The sequence below is a fragment of the Bubalus bubalis genome, chromosome 12 (assembly GCF_019923935.1).
Source record: "Bubalus bubalis isolate 160015118507 breed Murrah chromosome 12, NDDB_SH_1, whole genome shotgun sequence".
NCBI classification, from domain to species: domain Eukaryota; kingdom Metazoa; phylum Chordata; class Mammalia; order Artiodactyla; family Bovidae; genus Bubalus; species Bubalus bubalis.
Window position 1 is genome coordinate 62327898 of NC_059168.1, and position 23290 is coordinate 62351187.

The window sequence follows — 23290 nt, forward strand, 5'->3', positions numbered from 1 at the left end:
GATTGTTCATCTCAAATGTGTCATCATTCACATTCACGCATTCCACGAACAAGTCTACCCAGGCCTGGTACTGTGCTGTGTGCTAGGATGAGCGTTACAAGGGTGTGCAGCCAGCACAGTGATCTCTGCTTTCTGGCAATGTCTGCTTTCTTCCTAATAGTTCTTGGGAAGGAGGAGAAGAAGGAGAGTCACCCCCAGTGAAGGAGGGCATCTCTCCTGGTGGGAAAGGAGGTGTTGAACAAACCAAACAAGACATGATCTTTATGACACAGTGAGCTCACACGTGTGCATGCATGTACACACGTGAATGCAGATGCTCTCTTAGCTTCAATTCTGCCCCCAAAAGACCCTGACACAGATTTGAGTGCAGTTTTTTTGGGGAGGTGATCCTAGTCAAGACAACAAGAATAGAAGTGAGGGAGGGAAAACATCCATGAAGGGGACATTTTTTAAAATATTTATTGATTTATTTAGGGCTTCCCTGGTAGCTCAGCTGGTAAAGAATGAGCCTGCATTGCAGGAGACCTGGGTTCGATCCCTGGGTTGGAAAGATTTCCCTGAAGGAGGGGATGGCAATCCACTTCAGTATTCTTGCCTGGAGAATTCCATGGACAGAGGAGCCTGGTGGTCAACAGTCCATGGAGTCAGACAAAGTCGGCAAAAAGTCGGACATGACTGAGCGACTAAGCACAGCATACTGATTTATTTAGAGCCTTCCCAAGTGGCTCAGCGGTAAGGAATCCACCTGCCAATGCAGGAGACATGGGTTCTATCCCTGGGTCGGGAAGATCCCCTGGAGAAGAAAATGACAACCCACTCCAGTATTCTTGCCTGGAGAATCCCATGGACAGAGGAGTCTGGTGGGCTATAGTCCATGGCATTGCAAAGAGTCGACAGACTTAGTGACTAAACAACAAATTGATTTATTTACCCACTGGACCACCAGGGAAGTCCCATGAAGAGAACATTTTAAAACCAAATAGCAACAAGGCTAACTGGAGCTTAAGCCCACTGGAAACTCTGGAGTCCACACAGCAGTCACCTGAGTTATCCCACCTGAGTAGCTGCTGCTTCACCAATTCGCATCTTCCATTGGTGGAGGGCTGCTCTGGAGCTTGGGGGAAGTTCAGTTCTCTGAAACTTCTGGCCTGTCATCAGCCACATGGCCACCTGTCTAGCAGGCTCCGGGTGCCAGAGAAAGCCCAGTGCATTGGGAGATCTGGCCAGCATTCACGATGGTAGAGGCCCTGGGAAATATTGTAGGGGTGTTGACAGTGTCTGCTTCACACATGCTTACATTTCAGGGGCAGAGACAACTCTGGGAAGCCCTATATCTTTATACATAATGTCAGAAGAATAAGAAACTTGTGTCCCCTCTCAGCACACATGGAAGTGAGGCTCAGGTCAGAATAGCTCTTGGGAAATGGATAAATACAGAGCTTTACCTGAAAATCTGTTAGCTTCCCAGCACCTGGAGTGCTGGGCTATGCTTCCGGGGGCAATGACCCTAGACAGGGTGTTCATGTATGGGCATATTTATTGGCTTCTTTCCATGCAGTGTGGCAGATCAGTGTATTTCATGGCCCAAGTCCTAGCAACCGGTTCAGGGATGAACTTCTGATCCACATTAGTAAAATTCAGAATTAATTCTAGAATGTTTGCTGGAATAACAAGGAAAATATTCTCTCTTTCTGCAAGACATGAAACTGGGAATGTGTAGGCCTGGAGCTATGGAAGCCACTGTAAAAAAGGAAACTGCCTGAAGAATGGCAACAGAAAAAAAAGAAAAGAGCCAAAGGCTGTGAAGCACCCGAGGGCTGATGACATCACATGAACTACTGGGTCTAGCTATGCCTGAGTACCAACCAAACACACTCCTGACTTTTCAGTTATGTGTATTAAGATGAATACGATTTGCTAAAGAATTTTTTTTTCTGTCACATATCTGAAAGAGTTTTCGCAAATATAAGATGTGAACTTGCAAACAGTAAGATTTCCAGGCAAGCCCTAGTTGAAAGAACCAAGAAAATGTCAACTGCTCTTTTTTTTTTTTTTAATTTATTTTTAAAATTGGAGGATAGCTGCTTTACAATATTATGTTGGTTTCTGCCATATATTAACGTGAATCAGCCATAGGTATACATATGTCCCCTCTCTCTTAAACCTCCCTTCCATATCCCACCCCATTCTACTCCTCTAGTCAACTGCTCTTAATGCTTCTCAGAACTAATTTTCTGAAACATTGGTGAATGGCATCTTAAGGGTTACCACTGCAATGCAATCAGTTCTTACAAGTGAGTTTAAGCCTCTCCTTCTTTATCTCTGGAAAATAATTGATGGGACACTTGCTAGAGAAAAATCCACATTGGCTGGTTAAAGAAATAAGTGACTTCTAGCGCCTTCCAATGAGTTATTGGCCCAGTAGAGCCTCAGCCAGACTTTTCTGGCATCTTTCAAGGCCAACCAGAGTAAGAGATCAGAGTAGGATCGCACAGTAACAGCAAACATTTTTGAGTACTTATTATGTGTCTGGTAGAGTTCTAAAATGTTTCATATATATAAACTCACTTAATCGTCACAAAAATCCTATGAGATAGGCACTATTTTTATCCCTGCTGTACAGATGAGGAGTTGAAGAAGAGAGGTTAAGTAACTTACTAAAAGTCACACAGCTGGGGCATAGTGGGACCAGGATTCAATCCAGGAATCTAGAACCTACACTCTTATCTCATCCCCAAACCTGCTTTCCATTAATGCCACAGCACCAGCCGAGCATGTCCCCAACCTATTCCTACAAGTGAGATGTGAACTATTCCTCTCAGGATGAGATGGGCCAAGAGTAGTCAGGCATTTGGGGGCAGAGGCTGTTTTGTGGAATTAGTTGTATGTGGTAATATAGCTAAAGTCTTGGAGAACATTCCTGGGGGAAGGTGGGGTCTAGCTCCTCTCCATGTCCCTTTCCTTCTCCTTTTCCGTCGTCACTATACCAGAGCACCTCATCCTCAATGTCCTATTTCCCTCACTATCCGCTGATGGCCTCATCACCTGTTCCACCAAGAAGACAGCATCTGAGCCCCTCAGGTTCCTGCTTCCATAAATGTACCTGCATCTCCAAACATAGAAACCCAGGTTCCTATGCTTAGCCTGAGGATGTGTCCCATCTCCTCCAGGCTTTGCCTTCACTCCAGATCCCATTCCTGTTACCTCTGCAGACTTCCCAGACCCGATTATTTTCTCTCCACCCTGGCTCCCTCTCCTTAACCAGTAAGACTGCCCAACTCCCTCCCAACCTAAAAAAAAGTTAGAAAGCCAACCGCCAACTCCTTTTCATTGCCACACCTCATGAAAGAGGTCCACAGTGGTGTTTCTACTTCTTCATACCCAGTCTCTCTGCAGCCTGCTGCTGTCTGGTTTCTGCCCACCACCCGCTCCCTTTACAAACTGTTCCTGTGCCAAGCTTGGATGACCTAATCTTATTTGACATCCCTACTGCATTGGCAACCCCCTTCTCCTTTTTTGAGTGTGAATAACAGTGTGGCAGTAAAGAGTGCTATCTCAGGAGACAGACTATCTGAATTCAAAGTCCAGCTTCTACCTGTGTGACCTTGAGCAAGTGACTTAATCTCTCTGAGCTCCATTTTTCTCTTTCTTGCTGCTGCTGCTGCTGCTAAGTCGCTTCAGTCATGCCCGACTCTGTGCGACACCATAGTCGGAAGCCCTCCCCAGTCCTTGGGATTCTCCAGGCAAGAGCACTGGAGTGGGTTGCCATCTCCTTCTCCATTGCATGAAAGTGAAAAGTGAAAGGGAAGTCGCTCAGTCGTGTCCGACTCTGTGCGACCCCATGGACTGCCGCCTACCAGGCTCCTCCGTCCATGGGATTTTCCAGGCAAGAGTACTGGAGTGGGGTGCCATTGAGGTACTTAAAAAAAAATTCATTCATTTATTTATTTGGTTGCATCAGGTCTTAGTTGCACCATGCAGGATCTTTTGTTATGGCACCCAGACTCTCTAGTTGCGGCATGAGGGTTCAGCAGCAAAAGGCTTGGTTGCCTGTGGCTTGTGGAATGTGGGATCTTAGTTCCCTGACCACATCCCCTGCATTGCAAGGCAGATTCTTAACCACTAACCCAACCAGGGAAGTCCCTCTTAGAGGTACTTATAATAATGGTGGTTTACATAATCAAGTACCTTAGACTGGATGAAATATGGTACCCTGCTACACAGAGATTAATGGTGTTTCTCCCTGTTAAAAGCCTTAGTGACTCTCTTTTGCCTGGAGTACGACATCCAACTCCTTAACCACAAATACAGGGCCCATTCCCATCTCCCCCAACTCTACCAACACCAGATCACAGAGATGCCTCCACAAACTACTCTCACCTCTTCAGGGGGCCAGTTCAGAGGGGAATATGGGGTGGGAGATTGCTGTCCTGGAGCCTCTGCTATGAAAGTCAGCAGGCTGGACCTGCATTCACTTTCCCCCTCTCTAAGTCATGGCTAGAAAATTATTTTTCAACAAGAAATAAAATATTAAATTTTCAGATTTTATTTTATAAAGATAGAACACTTGAAACTAAAAGCCATTTAAAAACTAGGATTCGATGTGGGAAATAATGAAAAAGAACATGTTTTGGGAAAACAATTCTATTTCATACATGTATAAGTATTGTTCAGTATGTATGTTTCAAACCCATATTTAAATGGTTTCTAAATTTTGGAGTAGAGTTGATGTCACAAGAAATGTGATATTTCATTCAACGACAGGTTCACAATAAAGATTTGTTATGGTGTTCTTGAACTTGATTGTTCTTGAACTAATTTTTTATTAGTTTGGTGTTTTACTCTGAGCTATCATAGAAGCCCTCTTAAATAACTATAGATTAGAAATTACAAAAATAGTAAAAGAGGCTTTATGTACTCCTATGATTTATTCTTAACAGATGCTAGAAACCAATATAATGAAATATGTCCATAACATTTAAAAGTTCAAATAAAACTTACAAAAGAGGGGTTTTGTGCATTTTGTATATATTTGCAGGATAAATTCCACTTGGTCACAACGCATTATTATTATTATGTATTGCTGAATTTCATTTGCTTATATTTTGTTGAGGATTTCTGTGTCTATATTCACAGGTATATTGGTCTGTCACTTCATTTCCTTAGATGTCTTGTCAGGTCTTGATATCAGGGTTATGCATATCTCCTAAAATGAATTTTAAAACTTTCCCTTCTCTCTTTTTGAAACAGTTTGTGCATGATTTATACTATTTTTCTCCTTAAATGAATGTAATTCACAAGTGAAATCATCTAGGCATAGGGAGCTTCCCTGGTAGCTCAGATGGTAAAAGCATCTGTTTGCAATGCTGGAGACCCGGGTTCTGTCCACGGGTGGGGAAGATACCCTGCAGAAGGAAATGACAACCCACTCCAGTACTCTTGCCTGGAAAAGTCCATGGATGGAGGAGCCTCATAGGCTACAGTCCATGGGGTCGCAAAGAGTCAGACACAACTGAGCGACTTCACTTTTCTTTGTGGCAAGCTTCTGATAATGAATTAAATTTCTTTATAAAATATAGATTATTTAGATCTTCTGTTTATTCTTGGTCAATTTTGGTAAGTTGTATTTTTCAAAGAAAGTTCATCTCACTTAGTTATCAACCTTACTGGCATAAAGCTGTTCATAGTATTCCCCTATTACCATTATAATGCCTGTAGGATTGGTCCTTCTTCCATCCCATATATTGGTAACTTGAATTTTCTCTCTCTTTTTTTAACTGATCAGTCTTACTATGGGTTTATAAATTTTATGAAACTTCAAACAACCAGTTTTCAAGTTTGTTAAAAATCCCTACAGTTTGTTTTCTGATATACTGATTTCTATTTTATATTTATTGTTTTTTCTTTCCTTGGGCTTAATTTCCTTATTTTTCTTTTTCAAGTGGAAATTTGGATAATTAATTTTAAACCTTTTTTCTTTTCTAATATGATCAGGTTGGTGCTATTGATTTCTCTCTAAGTGCTGTACCCTATAAATTTTATAAATGGAAATGTAATATTGACTTTTTATCATTCCACTTAAATATTTTCTAATTGCTCTTAAAGTAGCTTCTTTAATCCATATTTATTTAGAAGTACTCAGTTCAGTTCAGTTCAGTCACTCAGTCGTGCCTGACTCTTTGCGACCCCATGAACTGCAGCACGCCAGGCCTCCCTGTCCATCACCAACTCCCGGAGTTCACCCACACTCACGTCCATCGAGTCACTGATGCCATCCAGCCATCTCATCCTGGATGTCGTCCCCTTCTCCTCCTGCCCCCAATCCCTCCCAGCATCAGAGTCTTTTCCAATGAATCAACTCTTCGCATGAGGTGGCCAAAGTACTGGAGTTTCAGCTTTAGCATCATTCCTTCCAAAGAAATCCCAGGGCTGATCTCCTTCAGAATGGACTGGTTGGATCTCCTTGCAGTCCAAGGGACTCTCAAGAGTCTTCTCCAACACCACAGTTCAAAAGCATCAATTCTTCTGCGCTCAGCCTTCTTCACAGTCCAACTCTCACATCCATACATGACCACTGGAAAAACCATAGCCTTGACTAGACGGACCTTTGTTGGCAAAGTAATGTCTCTGCTTTCAATATGCTATCTAGGTTGGTCATAACTTTCCTTCCAAGGAATAAGCGTCTTTTAATTTCATGGCTGCAGTCACCATCTGCAGTGATTTTGGAGCCCAAAAACATAAAGTCTGACACTGTTTCCACTGTTTCCCCATCTATTTGCCATGAAGTGATGGGACCGGATGCCATGATCTTCGTTTTCTGAATGTTGAGCTTTAAGCCAACTTTTTCACTCTCCTCTTTCACTTTCATCAAGAGGCTTTTTAGTTCCTCTTCACTTTCTGCCATAAGGGTGGTGTCATCTGCATATCTGAGGTTATTGCTATTTCTCCCGGCAATCTTGATTCCAGCTTGTGTTTCTTCCAGTCCAGCGTTTCTCATGATGTACTCTGCATATAAGTTTAAACAGGGTGACAATATACAGCCTTGACGTACTCCTTTTCCTATTTGGAACCAGTCTGTTGTTCCATGTCCAGTTCTAACTGTTGCTTCCTGACCTGCATACAAATTTCTCAAGAGGCAGGTCAGGTGGCCTGGTATTCCCATCTCTTAAAGAATTTTCCACAGTTTATTGTGATCCACACAGTCAAAGGCTTTGGCATAGTCAATAAGTATTAAATATTATTTAATATTCAAATATTTATAATTATCTAGGTATTTTATTCAGTTTAAGTTCATTCCATTGTGGTCAAAGAACATAGTCTGTAAGATTTCAGTCTTTTTAAATATGTGAATATAAACAAGTATGTAACTTGCTTCATAGAAAATTGAAAGTAGTTATCAGAGAGGTGAGGATAAAGTACCGTGAGAGTGGCGTGAAAAGGAAATTCCACCTGGGCTCAATCATGGAAGGCTTATGGAGGGAGGTGGCATTTGAGCTGGATCTTGAAGGATGGATAGGATTAAGAAATAAGACTCAATTTTCCTTAAAAGGAGAAATTATGATTATCTTATATGAAACCCGGGACCTCAGAGCACTGCTGAGCACAGCTGAGTGCTCAGAGTACTGCTGAGTGCTCAGAGCACTGCTGAGTGCACTTCAAACAGGTTTCATTAAAGTGACCACCAACCTATGGCCCCAATTCTTTCCTCTAAGCTTCCTTAAAACACCTGCTCCCAAACCACTGCTTAAATACCTTGAATTTTGAATCTGGTCACCTCCTGTTTTAGAAACTCAAGCTGCACGATATATTCTGAATGAGTAATAACAAAAACCAGATTTCATAACTTGAAAAGCATTTTTCTTTTCAAGTTCCCTGTACTCATCATTCTAAGCTTTCTTTTTATGCCCACAAATGCAGGAGTTTAAGAAGTGAGATACACTGGGAAGTCTGTATTTGTAGTCACCCCTCTTCCTTTCGGAGAAGTTTGGAATTCTCAGTGACATCCCTGGAGAAAAGCTCTAGTAGTCACTACAGTCATGTGGCAAGAGTCACTCTTGAAAGTGTCACAGGCAGGAGGCAAGTGCCTCGTGGGGATCTATGTCATCTGAAAATAACTCCTGATCAGAGCCCTCTGCATGAGTGATGCAATTAAACCTGGGCCTGAATCCATTATCCTTCAGCCAAGCAACACAGAGGATGAGATGGTTGGATGGACATGAGTTTGAGCAAACTCCGGGTGAAGGACGAGGAAGCCTGTGCTGCAGTCCATGGGGTCGCAGAGAGTCAGACACAAAATAGCAACTGAACAACAAGCAACATGTAGGCTACCTTGCAGCTCTGTAGAATCCTGAGGGCTCTCAGCCACCATCCCAGAGCACAGGGCAGGGATGGTGTTCTTACCTGTTTCTCATTGAAAGTCCCTCAAGGGACTGAGCAGGGTCCAGTTGAGCCTCTTCTTCCCTGAGCTCAGCACACGGTGGGTGTGGCCTTTGCCCTGCTCTGCTCTCTTAGAGGCGAGATGGTCGCCCTTATCTTGACTCTTTCTTAGGGACTGAGCTCCCTATGTGGAAGGGTTTGCTTGGAATGTTTGCTCAGATCTTCTCTGACAAGCTGACACCTACCTTCCTGCCTAAAGTTAATTGTCTTGCCAGATGCCATGGCTTGCCTGTGTCATAGGTGCCCTGGGGACTTGTGAGTGGTCTGAATGGCTGAGTCCTGACAGCTGACTCTCAAAAGACTCCAAAGCCACATCAAAGTCTATCAAGGCCTTCAGTTCCAGATAGAATCATTTAATATAATTCCTGGCAAGAAAGGTGGAATCCAAAGTCAGGGTGAGGGTTAGTCCTCTTTGGGTCTAATGAAGCCTATTTGAAAAAAATCAGCTGCTGTTCCATTTGGTCTTGCTGAAAGTCCCTGTTCTCTGGCTAGTGGCTGATTTTGGACACACCAGCATGCCTGCCCATGTGTGACACACTTCAGCCGTGTGTTTACAATGAAAACTGCAGCAAGGTCCCCCCCTCTAGTGAGCAGTACCTCCTTGGCTTTTGCAATTCCTAGGCTGAGTGCCAAGTCGCTTCAATTGTGTCCGACTCTGTGCGACCCCATGGACTGCAGCCTACCAGGCTTCTCCGTCCATGGGATTCTCCAGGCAAGAACACTGGAGTGGGTTGCCACTTCCTTCTCCAATGCATGAAAGTGGAAAGTGAAAGTGAAGTCACTCAGTCATGTCTGACTCTTAGTGACCCCATGGACTGCAGCCCACCAGGCTCCTCCATCCATGGGATTTTCCGGGCAACAGTCCTGGAGTGGGGTGCCATTGCCTTCTCCCTCCTAGGCTGGAGGGCTCCCTAATTAGGACAGTGGTGAAGATGAAACTCTCCCCAGAATGCTTCTCTTCAGAAGCACCTGATGCTTTTGTGTTAGAGACACAGACAAAATGTGAGGGCAGAAAATGCCTCTTCCTCTGCGAGCACACCATCTCCAGCAATGACATCTGATTGTTTCTCAGGCTGAGTTATCTTGGCAAAGCCTGCCAGCTCAGTTCTTAACACCGGGCAGAAAATGGGCATCTGGTACCTCTCTCTCCAAGTGCGGAGTGAAGAATGTACAGGGAACCTCCGGGCTAGAGGCCCCCTTGAGGTTGCGAGGCCTGGATGAGTGCTTTTCTTTAAAAATTATTTATTTTTAATTGGAGGATAATTGCTTTACAATGTTGTGTTAGCTTCCGCCTTACAACAATGTGAATCAGATGTCAGTATACATATGTCCCCTGTCTTGAACCTCCCTCCCAACTCCCACCCCATCCCAGCTCTCTAGGTTGTCACAGAGCATCGGGTTGAGGTCCCTGGGTTATACGGCAACCTGCCACTAGCTATCCATTTTACATATTGCAATGTGTATGTTTCAATGCTACTCTCTCAATTCATCCCACCCTCTCCTTCCCCCACTGTGTCCAGGAGACTGTTTTCTATGTCCTTTCTCTATTTCCTGCCTTGCAAACAGGTTCTTCAGTACTATATATCTAGATATATGCATTAATATACAATATTTGTTTTTCTCTTTCTGACTCACTTCACTCTGCATAACAGGATCTAGGTTCAGCCACTTCACTTCAACTGACTCATATTTGTTCCTTTTTATGGCAAGTAACATCCCATTGTATCTATGTACCACATCTGTCAGTGGATATCTAGGTTGCTTCCATGTCCTGGCTCTTGTAAACAGTGTTACAGTGAACAGCGGGGTGTGCCGGTGCTCAGTCACGTCAGTCATGTCCGACTCTTGGTGACCCTATGCATTGTAGCATGTCAGGCTCTTTTGTCCATGGGATTTTCCCAGCAAGAATACTGGAGTGAGTTGCCATGCCCTCCTCCAGTGGATCTTCCCATCCCAGGGATTGAACCCACGTCTCCTGCATCTCCTGCACTGGCAGGCAGGTTCTTTACCACTGAGCCACTGGGGAAGCCTGAACATTGGGGTACATGTGTCTTTTTGAATTATGGTTTTTGCAGGGTGTATGCCCAGTAATGGGATTGCTGGGTCATATGGTAGTTTTATTCCTAGTTTGTTTTTTTTTTTTAAGGAATCTCCATACTGTTCTCCATAGTGGCTGTATCAGTTTATATTCCCACCTTAGAGCATTTAGGGGCAAACACTTCAATCTTGAGTCTGGCATCTTCTCCCTGATGGGTTGGTTTATGTCACTAGTCCGTCCCATCAACTCACCAATTACTTCCTTATTTACTCCTCCCTATTTTTCTCTCTCTTTGCAGAGGAGGCTAGTATTTGAGGACTGCAAGGTTTGGAGGCTTGTAGACTGAGACTGGAAACCAGAAAGAGGCCCAAGTGAAAAAATGAAACGCCTAACAGATATATGCCTATGGCATATATATGTCAGGAGAGGAAGGAATACTGATGACCAGAAAGGCCAAGGGAAGGCTGCTGGCAACACCTCTTACAGATTTTGATAATGCATTTATAAGCCAGGCCAAATGCTACAGAAAGACATGTTCCAAGTGTATTTGGGTTTGACAAACTGGGGTAATGTCAATGTCATATTTGTTTGAGACGTTTCCAGCATCCTCCCAGAACGTGCCCAGAGCAATAACTATTACAACAACCTCATCGAAACAGGAGTGCCCTGGCATGTTCCACCCTCCACTTTAGGGGTTAGGCTTCATGTATTAGCATACATTCCCGACACTTAACAGAACTCCTTCCTTGTGCATAAGATGCTCGGGCTCAAAATAATTGGTTTGCACTTAAATGCCCAAATATGATTATATAACTTTGATTCAATTAACAGGTCTGACTTGATTTAAACCTTGCCTAGGAATGAGCCAAACAGTCATCTAAATAATAATTAGAACAAGACAAACCAGCCTGGCTGGTCTCCAGTGTGGAAGATTAAAGGAACTTCCAAGTCATCAGATGGACCTGAGGATCCAGAGGTCCCAAGACTATGCTCACTTACCTTTGAGACCCAGGGCTAATGGTCTGGGGTTCACGCACAGTGGCCAGTAAGGGCTCTGACCATTGCTCCCTCTATACAACTCAGCAATGATAAAATGGAGTCCAGGAAAGGTGATGTTGCTAGGCCAGGTTTGTTCCATCAGCTGAAAGCAGAGTGAAGACTCAAGTTCAGCACAAATGGCTGTAGAGTTTATCTCATTCAACCTCCCTCCCAGTATAAGACCCTCTGACTGTCATCATCCCTCTGCTTGGCCTCTGTCAACAAACACCCTTTACCTCCACCAGTCTTGGACAGTTCCAACTATGATAAATTTTTCCTTGTTTTGAGCTCAAACTCATATTCCTATAACTTTCATCCAAAGATCCTTTTATCCTTATCATTGTCATTTCTTGTTGCTTAATCACTAAGTCATGTCCGACTCTTTGCCAACCCCATGGACTGCATGCAGCACACCAGGCTTCCCTGTCTTTCAGTGTCTCTGGAGTTTGCTCAAACTCATGTCCATTGAGTCAATGATGCCATCCATCCAACCATCTCATCCTCTGTCAACCCCTTCTCCTTCTGCCCTCAATCTTTCCCAGCATCGGGTCTTTTACAATGAGTCGGCTCTTCCTGTCAGGTGGCCGAAGTATTGTAGCTTCAGCTTCAGCATCAGTCCCTCCAATGAATATTCAGGGTTGATTTCCTTTAGTATTGACTAGTTTGATCTCCTTGCTGTCCAAAGGACTCTCAAGAGTCATTTCTTAACTTCCTCAATTCCACTCCTTCAAAATAGATCCTGGATCTTTAAAAAATCTGCTCTGCTAAGGTACGTTAACCAGCTTAGGCTCATGGTTTCTTATAAAACCCAATTGTGGGCCCTGCCTTGAATTTTGAATGTTTCAGCTGCCCCATTGTTGAACACCAAAACAGCCCCAGACCTGGCAGAGTTCAGAGGAATTAAGGAATCCAGAACTTTGCTGTACAAAGTCATTGGAAGACTAGAACAAAATTGAGAGGAAAATAAAATAACTAATTAGAGCCTTTGCCATAGAATAATATATGTTGATGAGAAAATTTGAATTGTTTTTCTGAATAGATTTTTATATCATTTTCATGGTGTCATTTATGATTAGCGAATGATGATACAGTATGTCTTTCATAATATTGGAAATGGATCCCACTGAGGGCAAGTTTGCAGAAGGAGAGGCCAGATTACCCAGTATCTTGATTAGATGTTTCATTTGAAGAGATTAGATAGAATTCATCACAGTTTACACAATGCATGACACCTAAGATGCTGGGAACTGTGTACCTGCCTGCCTTTGCCACCAGACTGTGAAGTCCTTGAAGGCAGGAAGAATGCCCCCTTCATCACTGTACCCTCAAGGTTGGCACAGGTTTCTCAGTAAAGCGTTGCTGGCCCACAGCCTCCATGAGAGAAGGGCTTTGGCTTCTTGGGCAGGGCAGCTGCCACCTTCAGGGTTTGATTTCTCACCACAGGTTCACTGTTAACACAGAATCCCTTGGCTTTCCACTTCTAATTATAAATTACTTAGAAGTCTGGGAATCCCATCCTGATGTAAAGGGGTGGGAAAGTATGAGTGAGGGGCTGGTGAGTACCTGCGTGATGGTGAACTGGTTCTGACACCACCTTCTTTCCCTTCTCTCTCCACCTCCTTCATGCTCAACCATGGGACAGGAGAGAAGCCACAGTGTTCCTGGCACCCCCATGCTTCAATTCTGTCTTTGCAGGTAACAGATAGAGACCCTAGCTTTGAGATAACCAACTTGGGATTCAGCTTAATCCTCCCCTATAAGCCAACTAGGAAGAAAAAAACCTATCATGAGTCCCTCTTCGCCTACAGGCCGAGGGGGAGGGGTCATTTTGGGAGTACTGATGTCCTCGGGCAGTCTCTTTTCTGGCCTTTGCCCAGAATGACCCAGTTACATGGCATATGGCATACAGAACGGCTGGGGTGGGCCTGCCCTGTGGGAATGAATGGGACTGGAACGAAACAGGTGATTAGTTCCATTTCCCATTGTTCATCCTAGCCAGAGGAAGCTGTGTATTAGATGGCTCTGGTTGCATTTGTCCCCAGTTAATAATCTCCTTGCCTCATCTGTAGAATGATGGCCCTTTACCCCTGGCTCCACCCAATCTCCTTAAGTCTTCCCCCACCCTGTCTCGACTCATGCTTTCCCTTCACAGTGCCTCCTCTTTATCCTCAAATACACCATATTCTTTGACACCACTGAGTCCCTTCTATCTAAAATAGCTCTCCCCAATCCTCTCTCCATTGTCTACACCCAACTCTGATGTCACCTTCTTGCTGTAGCTTGCCATAACAAAGCAAAATTAATGACTCCCTCTTCCAAATTTCCATAGCACTTTGTCTATATCGCTTGTCATATGATATGACAGCATTCATTCCCATGTCTGTCTCACTGGTCGAACAATGCACTCCTCGGAGGGGAGGAACCATTTCTTATTCCTGTGTACACCCCCAGGGCCTGGACACAGAAGCGGCTTCATGAATGTTGTTGCTGCCATGGCAGCAGCAGCATCAGAAGACATTTTGTTTTTTTGCTCCAAGGGTCCCAGGAAGCTCCTGGGGACCAGGAGCACAGGTCAGGTTCCAGAGTGAGAGGATCTCGCCTCCCTTTCTTACCACATTCTCCAGGGGGGCTCAGTTTGGGTACTAGAGGAGAGAGTCTGTCATTTCTAGAGCAAGGAGGGTGTTCTGGGGGCAGAGTTTGGTTTGGGGGCTCAAAGTGTCCTTTGAAGGACATCAGGGTTATTTCTCAAATCCATGAGGATGGCTCCCTAAGCAAGAGGTACAGATAGACAGATGGAGTCACAATTTACTACCTGGCTTGTGCGTGGGTTTGCAAAATGTTGGACACGACTGAGCGACTAAGCACACACAACTTTGAACAAATCTCAATATGTTCACTTATACACAAGGGGAAGATGATCAAACCTGGTGTTGCTGTAAAGATTAATAATTACTACTTATTGGATTTATTGTAGCAGAATGAGCTCTACAAACATCATCTGGTGAGAAAACAATAGAGACAGAATCAGAACAATGACACCATATGAAAAGGACATGGAAAAATGCAAAAGACTCCACAAATGTTACTACAGCTTTTGCTGAAAGTACACTGAGACTTCAAAACCTTCATCCAGTTAGGAACTGAAGCTGGAAAAAAAAAAAAAAAAGACATTTTTCCTGGACCACAGTAAATGGTGGTTCTAGGAAGTACAAAGGTCAGGGGACGGCAGGGACAGCTAATTGTCCACCAACAAATCGTGCCTCATCTTCCTGGCTGAATTATTTCTGGAAGTGGCTGCCCAGCCAGGGATTACATTTCCCAGCTTCCTATGTATGTAGGTGGGGCCATATAATAGATTCTCCTAAGGAATGGAATCAAATGACAGATGTCACTTGCATGTCAAGATGGTTAAGAAGAGGGTGTGAAAAGCCAAGAGGTTAAAACAACCCAAGTGTCCATTAACAGATGAATGGATAAACGAAATGTGGTGTACACATACCATGGAATATTATTCAGCCTTCAAAGGGAAGGAAATTCTAACAGGTGCCACAACATGGGTGAAACTTGAAGACATGGTGCTAAACAAAATAATCCAGTCACAAAAGGACAAATATCACAAGACGCCACTTATATGAGGTATTTAGAGTAGCCAAATTCACAGAGACAGACAGTAGAATGATAGTTGCCAGGAGCCGGGGGGTAGCAGGAAATGAGGAGCTAGTGTTTAATGGGGAAAGAGTTTCCATTTGGGAAGATGAAAAGTTCTAGGGAGTTCCCTGGCAGCCCAATGGTTAAGACTCTGTATGGTCATTGCAAAGGGCAAGGGTTTGATCCCTGGTCAGGGAACTAAGATCTCACATGCCAGAAGTGTACCCAAAAAAAGAGAAAAAGTTCTGAAGATGGATAGCAGTGATGGCTACAAAGCAATGTGCATGTACTTGCCCCTGAACTATACACTTTAAAAAGGTTAAATGGTAGATTTAATGTATATTTACTGCAATAAAAAAAGAAGAGGATGTGACTTCTCTACATCCGTCAGTTAGATGCAGAGGACTTCCAGGTCCTTGGATGGAAAAAGCCACACAATGGCAAACAGCCACATGACAAAAAGCCACTTGCTGACTAGGAATCAGGCACTAGACTCTTATGTGAGTGGTGAGTAGACTTCTAATGTGTTAAATCACTGAACTTGGGGCTTGTTATAGCAGCTCGTGGCACCCTAACACAGCCTGCAGCCAATATTCACGGCTGATGTCATGGCACGATACCACTGCAACATGGTCCTCTGAGAACAAGACCGAAGATGCCGTCAGAGCTTGGCTTGGTTTGGAGATGAGCAGACCTTTGTGCTGAGGGCACATCTCCAAGTTCAGCAGTTCTCAAAGACGGAATCACAACCCCTGGCTGCAAGATGGATTCCAAGGACTTTATGACTGAGGAGTCTGTCTCCTTGAAAGACACATAACTCATTCAGTGATAGGAACTGGGTGTAGGCTTAGGCTATAGCAATGCAGAGGAGAAGGGAGCTGTGGGCCTCAGTGAACCTGTCCCCACATGCTGTCCTGGCCCAGGCTGCCCAGGGGCAGTGGCTCCTCATGGCTCCACTGGGGAGCGGCCTTAGCTGAGCATGGTGAGAGGGGCCAGGGACCATCCTGTCTTGGGCTCAAAGGACAATTGCCAGTGGGACCTGCACCAGGGCTCCTGGCTGTGCCACAGACTCCAGGATCAGCAGCAAGAGAAGTCCAAAACTCAGGGTTAGAGCAAGTGGGAGCAACCAGGACAGGCTTTGAGGCTCAGACAAGGTCATGGAATTACATACTGGCAGCAACTGCAGCAACCATACAAGCTGCTGTGGGCTCTGGCCCCTCGGGCTTTGGCGACCACCCAAGAACCCTGCATTTGGCAGTGACTGAGGAGCTCCCAGGCTGAAGGCATGCATCTGAGGTGGCTCCAGTAGTCCAAGAGACCAGGAGTCTTCTAATTGTTGAAAAAAATTTTGGAAATGTTAAATATAATTGCCAAATCCCAAATTAGATTATCTTTAAATTAATTACTGTAAGCCTCAGTTCTTCAGCTTTAAACAAAAATTGTCTTGCTTTTTGTCATAAGCTTTTTGTTTATATTAAAGACTGTATATATATATATATATATATATATATATATATATATAAAAAGAGAGAGAGACCAGGAGTCACTGTTGCATTTCAGATAATCATCCTGGGAACCTGGACTTCCTGGGTCCATCACAGAACAAGTGACCTGGGGAAAGATAGGCCATCCTTACGGTAGAGCGGATGAAGCTGGAGCCAAAGCAATGGAACTGACAAAAGAGATGCAACCTCATTTCATTCTCAGTTTTGCAAAGAATTTACTGTTTTAATGACTTAGAGCAATTCAAGTTTACCCTATAATGACCATACTCTTACATGCATTCTTCCTGAGCTGCTAAGCTGGAGTGAATGAAATGAGGGCCCAGGAATTGCACACATTTGACAGTTGTGTCAAAATCTGGCACTGTCTACAGAGGTGAATCATGAAGGTAAAGGTCATGTGAGTCACATTAAAATAAAGGCTGAGAATGATTGGGTTTTCTATATTTTTTTCAAAGAGCCAATGTTAGTGGCCATCAACTCTGCTGTCAGCTATTAGTCCTCTGTAGCTTGTCTCAGGCAAGATGTGGGTTTGATCCCTATGGCAGGAAGATCCCCTGGAGGAGGACATGGCAATCCACTCCAGTATTCTTGCCTGGAGAATCCCATGGACAGATGAGCCTGGTAGGCTACAGTCCATTGGGTGGCAAAGAGTCGGATACAACTGAAGCAACTTAGCACGCACGCACGCAGGCATTCACCATGTGATACGACATCAAGCTCTGAGGCATTCAGCGATGACAAGTGGCATGACAGTCAAAGAAAAAAAGGTGCAGACCCAGACTTTCTTTAACAGCCCATGTCTCTTGGAGTCATTCCCCCATCTTCCTACAGGAAGGTGTCTGTTGTGTTCTCCACCTCTGGGCTGATGTTCGCTTTTTCTTTCACTAAGGTCCAAGTGGTATGGAAGCACCTGCCTATGGTCTGAGCCTTATTTTCAAAAAGCTGTTCTGACTTCCCTGGCATCTTCCATGTTCTTATGAAGCCTCAGCATAGGCCTGGTACAAAAGCCCACTGATAAAGCATCTTGAAGCCAGCCTTTGACATGGTGCCAAGACCACTTGGATCCCTTGCAGCTTCCTGGGAGCTGGTCCCAAAGGCTGAGCATCAGGCGTCCTGCCTGCCTAACCCAGGCAGGACCCAGCCGAGAGTGGAAGCCCTTGCGAAAGGGAGGCCTGACCTTTGTCAATCGGAGGCTGAGTCAGAGCTGCTGATCCGGAATCCCAGGTCCCACAACGTGAAGACACTCTCCTGCCACTCACTTGCCAGGATACCCAGCCCTGCCCCCCTCCCTCCTCCACCCCTTTGGCTGGCAGCGCTCACCTGCGTGGGAAGCACTCACTGGGTCACGGGAATATTTTCCCATCCCCTACAGTGCTGGGGTGGGTTGGTGGTGGTGGTGACTTGGGGTCATTCAGTGCCCTGCCTCTCAGTCTCCTCTGGGTCTCCTGTCTTGCTGCTACTGGGAATGGGCTGAACCATTCCTGACCCCTGGAGTTGAGCAACACTGCAGGGAGGCCATGGGTGAATGAGGATAACCACGCTGGGTTCAGCATGCCTTGTGACGCACAAAGCACATGAATGCCAAACCCCGGCCCACTTCCACGGGGAGGCTGAGGCCTTGGGGGGAGGGGGAGAGCAGACTTATGTTCTGAGGCTCGCCTCTGCCTCCTAGATTCTGCTTCCTCTGGATTTTTTCAGTTCGAGGCACTTTGGGACCTGTGTGCACTGTCCTAGGTCTGCACCTAACTCAAGTCCTTGCCTCAGTTTCCACCAAAACCAAACCAAACACTCATGAAAGACCTGTGTGGTCAAGGGCTGCTCAGGCCAAGCAGATTTAGGTTGCAGCAATACAAACAACTTTGAAATGAACTTTTGATCCTTAACAATCTTCTTTGAGGCTGTCCCACCTCTGAAGAGATCTAACTGATCAGACTACCCCAAGTTGCTAACCAAGTGTGGTTCATTAGCCGGCTGCACCGTAATTGCCAGCGTGGAATTGGGGGTCTATTGGGGGGAGTGTGTGTGTACACGTGTGTGCATAAGAGACAGGCAACTTTGTATTTTTGGCTCATTTGTTTGGATTTTGGTGTTTTTTTTTAGGACACCTGTTTTTAAGGGAAGTTTTACATTTGGGGCTGTCATTATACACTCCCCTCAAACATTTTTACATTGGTGTCTAAGAGTTTTCATTTTAAGTTTAAATAGCTGCAAAAAATTAAAAGTCCACTGTAAATCTGAAATATTTTAACAGTTTAAACATTTAAAAATCATTGTTGTCCCTCATTTAAATGTATCCAAATAGAATTGAAATATTAAAGAAATTAACATCCTCCATCATCCTTTTAAAAATATCACAAATGTGCACTTCCTTAATGGTAAGAAGTTTTACATTATTCCTTCTTCTCTTTGAATTTGTATTTCTATTTCTCTTCCCCTATAAAACTTTATCATAATATAATATACATTTATGATTAAAATACTTTATTAATCACTTTATCATATTTATCTTATAAATGTATACAAATTCAAATTTAGTAGTTTTTCCTTTTCTGTGGCCATAAAGTTCTCAAGCTGTGCTGTCCAACACTATAGCAACTAGCCACATGTGACCATTAAAACTTTTTTAAATAAATAAAATTTGAAATTCAGCTCCTCATTCACACTAGCCACATTCCAGGTATTTAATAGCAACACATGGCATATGGGGCTGTATTGGATGGAGCAAATCCAATCATCACGCAAAGTTCTGTTAGACAGCACTAGTCTACAGCAAGAAGATTTTCTTACAGAATGAATTATCATTACAATTAGTAGTAACACACAATTCATCAAAATAACATAACTATATCACAGGTTTATTGAACATTTTAATAAAACATTATTATCCCAAAGAATATTTTGGAAATGCTTTTCTTAATGAGACCGTTGGTGCTTTCCCCTCCACATTAGTTCAGTTCAGTTCAGTCGTTCAGTCGTGTCCGACTCTTTGAGACCCCATGAATCGCAGCACGCCAGGCCTCCCTGTCCATCACCAACTCCCGGAGTTCACCCACACTCACGTCCATCAAGTCAGCGATGCCATCCAGCCATCTCATCCTCTGTCGTCCCCTTCTCCTCCTGCCCCCAATCCCTCCCATCATCAGAGTCTTTTCCAATGAGTCAACTCTTCGCATGAGGTGGCCAAAGTACTGGAGTTTCAGCTTTAGCATCATTCCTTCCAAAGAAATACTCCTTCAGAATGGACTGGTTGGATCTCCTTGCAGTCCAAGGGACTCTCAAGAGTCTTCTCCAACACCACAGTTCAAAAGCATCATATCCATGGATAAATATTACTCTTTCAAGAATGAAAGTGGGTTCAGCATCAATTCTAGCTTTAATTTTTCACTTTTAAAAATGTAAGTGCTAAGAAAACATATTCAGGATGGAGGGAATTTATTGTAGGAATTCATGCATAATAACAAGATCATTATTAATCATTTATCACATGATATTGCTAAATGTTCATTGGTTTCTCCTTCACCTTTGTTAAAATGATGGGATAACATCTGATTTGCAAACAGATCTGTAGTCCTATCTTTGGAGTAATTCACTTGCTCAACTAGAACCAGGACTGAATTGTCTCTTTGATTCCCGTCTGGAGATTTTTATCAAGGACAAAATGACAAGAAGGAGCACATTTTTCTTTTGAAAAATATGGGAAAAGTCCACTTAAAAAAGAGGAAAGGGGAAAGGAGAACAGCTCAAACACAGGAGTATTCTCAGGGAGACCAATGTTAGTCAAGAGGACATCTAGAAATGAGCATCTAGAAACTGATTGTTTAATAGAATATGTATTACAACCTTTTAGAATGTCTTCATGGACCCTGGAAATATGTTTATCCCAGTTTAAAGACCATTGCTCCAGGACTTCCAAGTGTTTCTCAATTTAGCTCTCACCTTCTCTTCTCTCGGCCTCCACTTTTTAAAAATCCAAATATACAAATTATGTATTTGGATAAAAAAATTAAAGATTTATTCTTTTCTCTCTCTTTTTTTTGTTTCTTCCTTTTCAATATTTTATACCTAATATACATATATATACTTAAATAAGACATATATATATATAGTTGCTGTTGTCATTGTTTAGTTGCTAAGTTGTGTCTGATTCTTTGTAATCCTATGGACTGTAGCCTGCCAGGGCCCCTGTCCATGACATTTTCCCAGCAAAAATACTGGAGTGGGTTGCCATGCCCTCCTCCAGGGGATGTTCCCGACCCATGTCTCCTGCTTGGTAGGTGGATTTTTTTTACCACTGAGCCACCTGGGAAGCCCATATACGTAAATAGCAGATGATAAGCATAAATGTATTTTTAAATTTATATGTATAAATTAATAAATAAGCAAGTACTCTATGAACCTACCACTCAACTTAAAGCCAAATGATCCTAATAAAGTAGAACAATACCAAATGACCCAAATGTCTCAATTTCCCTCCTGGGCACATAATCAGATGGCACTTCCTCAGTTCCTTGTACATGCACATGGCCATGTGACTTGCTCTGGCCAATAGGATGTGAGCAGAAGTAACAAGTGCCTCTTCTGGATGGCCTCTCAGACCTAGTGCATGTCTTATCATGGTCCCTCTCCTCACCACACTTATTCAAGACACACCAACTGGTGGAGGCCATATTAGCTGGACTGTAATGAATCTTTAATGTATTTAAGCCATTGAGATTTCAGGGGCTGTTTGTTCCCAAAGCATAATTAGCCCATCATAAAGGACTGATGCTAAAGCTGAAACTCCAATACTTTGGCTACCTCATGCAAAGAGTTGACTCATTGGAAAAGACTCTGATGCTGGGAGGGATTGGGGGCAGGAGGAGAAGCGAACGACAGAGGATGAGATGGCTGGATGGCATCACGGACTCGATGGACGTGAGTCTGAGTGAACTCCGGGAGTTGGTGGTGGACAGGGAGGCCTGGCGTGCTGCGATTCATGGGGTCTCAAAGAGTCAGACACAACTGAGCGACTGAACTGAACTGAAACAGAAGTATTTCTGAAATTCCACGTATATCCCTTGGCAGTGGTGGTATTCTTTCCCTCTTCCCCAGTGTTAACCATTGTCCTTGCTTTTCTTTAAGGTTTTGCCATATATTTATATCACTAAATAATATGTTTTTGAACTCTATGAACATGAAATCATATTTTATTGTTTTTTGTAAAGTATTGTTTGTGAGATTCAGCGATACTATGAATATATCACAATTTATCACTTCTATTATTTATAAACATTTAAGTTGGGTTTCTTTTTTCTGTTACAAATAAGACCACTCTGAGCATGCTTGTACTTTTCTCCTGGGATCAAAGTAAGAAATGTTTTCTGGGCACCCCTGAGATGATTTTGGTGGGGGTGGAGGAGGTGATCTGAGAAGTCAAAACTGTTTTCATAATAATATAAAGATTTTTTGGCTTTTTTGCTTTCATACTCTCATAAGTAAATGGTGAAGTTTTCCACCAACTACATGAGATAACACAGACATGCAGAAGCAGATATGAGAATTCCAGCTGTCTTCTATTAACTCAGATTTCCAAGATTATAAAACAATGGCACTCTTCCCACTAAGTTGTTTTGTTTTAGAAAATAGTTATTTTTCATAAGTGTTATTTGTTGGTTATGTAATGCATTTTTATTGTTACTTGTAAATGCATTAATAGGTTATCAAAGTCTTAGGTTTAATTTCTAGTGTGGTAAATATTGGTCAAGCTGGAATCAAGATTGCCGGGAGAAATATCAATAACCTCAGATATGCAGATGACACCACCCTTACGGCAGAAAGTGAAGAGGAACTAAAAAGCCTCCTGATGAAAGTGAAAGTGGAGAGTGAAAAAGTTGGCTTAAAGCTCAACATTCAGAAAAAGAAGATCATGGCATCTGGTCCCATCACTTCATGGGAAATAGATGGGAAAACAGTGGAAACAGTGTCAGACTTTATTTTGGGGGGTTCCAAAATCACTGCAGATGGTGACTGCAGCCATGAAATTAAAAGACGCTTACTCCTTGGAAGGAAAGTTATGACCAACCTAGATAGCATATTCAAAAGCAGAGACATTACTTTGCCAACAAAGGTCCATCTAGTCAAGGCTATGGTTTTTCCAGTGGTCATGTATGGATGTGAGAGTTGGACTGTGAAGAAGGCTGAGTGCCGAAGAATTGATGCTTTTGAACTGTGGTGTTGGAGAAGACTCTTGAGAGTCCCTTGGACTGCAAGGAGATCCAACCAGTCCATTCTGAAGGAGATCAGCCCTGGGATTTCTTTGGAAGGAATGATGCTAAAGCTGAAACTCCAGTACTTTGGCCACCTCATGCGAAGAGTTGACTCATTGGAAAAGACTCTGATGATGGGAGGGATTGGGGGCAGGAGGAGAAGGGGACGACAGAGGATGAGATGGCTGGATGACATCAGTGACTCGATGGACGTGAGTGTGGGTGAACTCCGGGAGTTGGTGATGGACAGGGAGGCCTGGTGTGCTGCGATTCACGGGGTCGCAAAGAATCAGACACGACTGAGCGACTGAACTGAACTGAACTGAACTGAAATATTGGTCAATATAACTCACCTAAGCAAAAGTTATTTGGCACCCTAA

General features: G+C 43.5%; 2 long non-coding RNA genes across 3 annotated transcripts in view; one reads left to right on the plus strand and one right to left on the minus strand.

Annotated features, from left to right (window-relative positions):
- LOC123328548 overlaps nucleotides 1-23290 on the minus strand; it is a 165727-nt gene that overhangs the window by 97823 nt on the left and 44614 nt on the right. For both annotated transcript variants that reach the window (XR_006543439.2, XR_006543438.2), the window contains exon 2: nucleotides 11474-11615. This is a non-coding gene — a long non-coding RNA (uncharacterized LOC123328548). The remainder of the gene's footprint in view (nucleotides 1-11473; nucleotides 11616-23290) is intronic.
- Nucleotides 1-23290, plus strand: part of LOC123464773 — a 132960-nt gene that overhangs the window by 75068 nt on the left and 34602 nt on the right. The gene's annotated exons all lie outside the window — the stretch shown is intronic.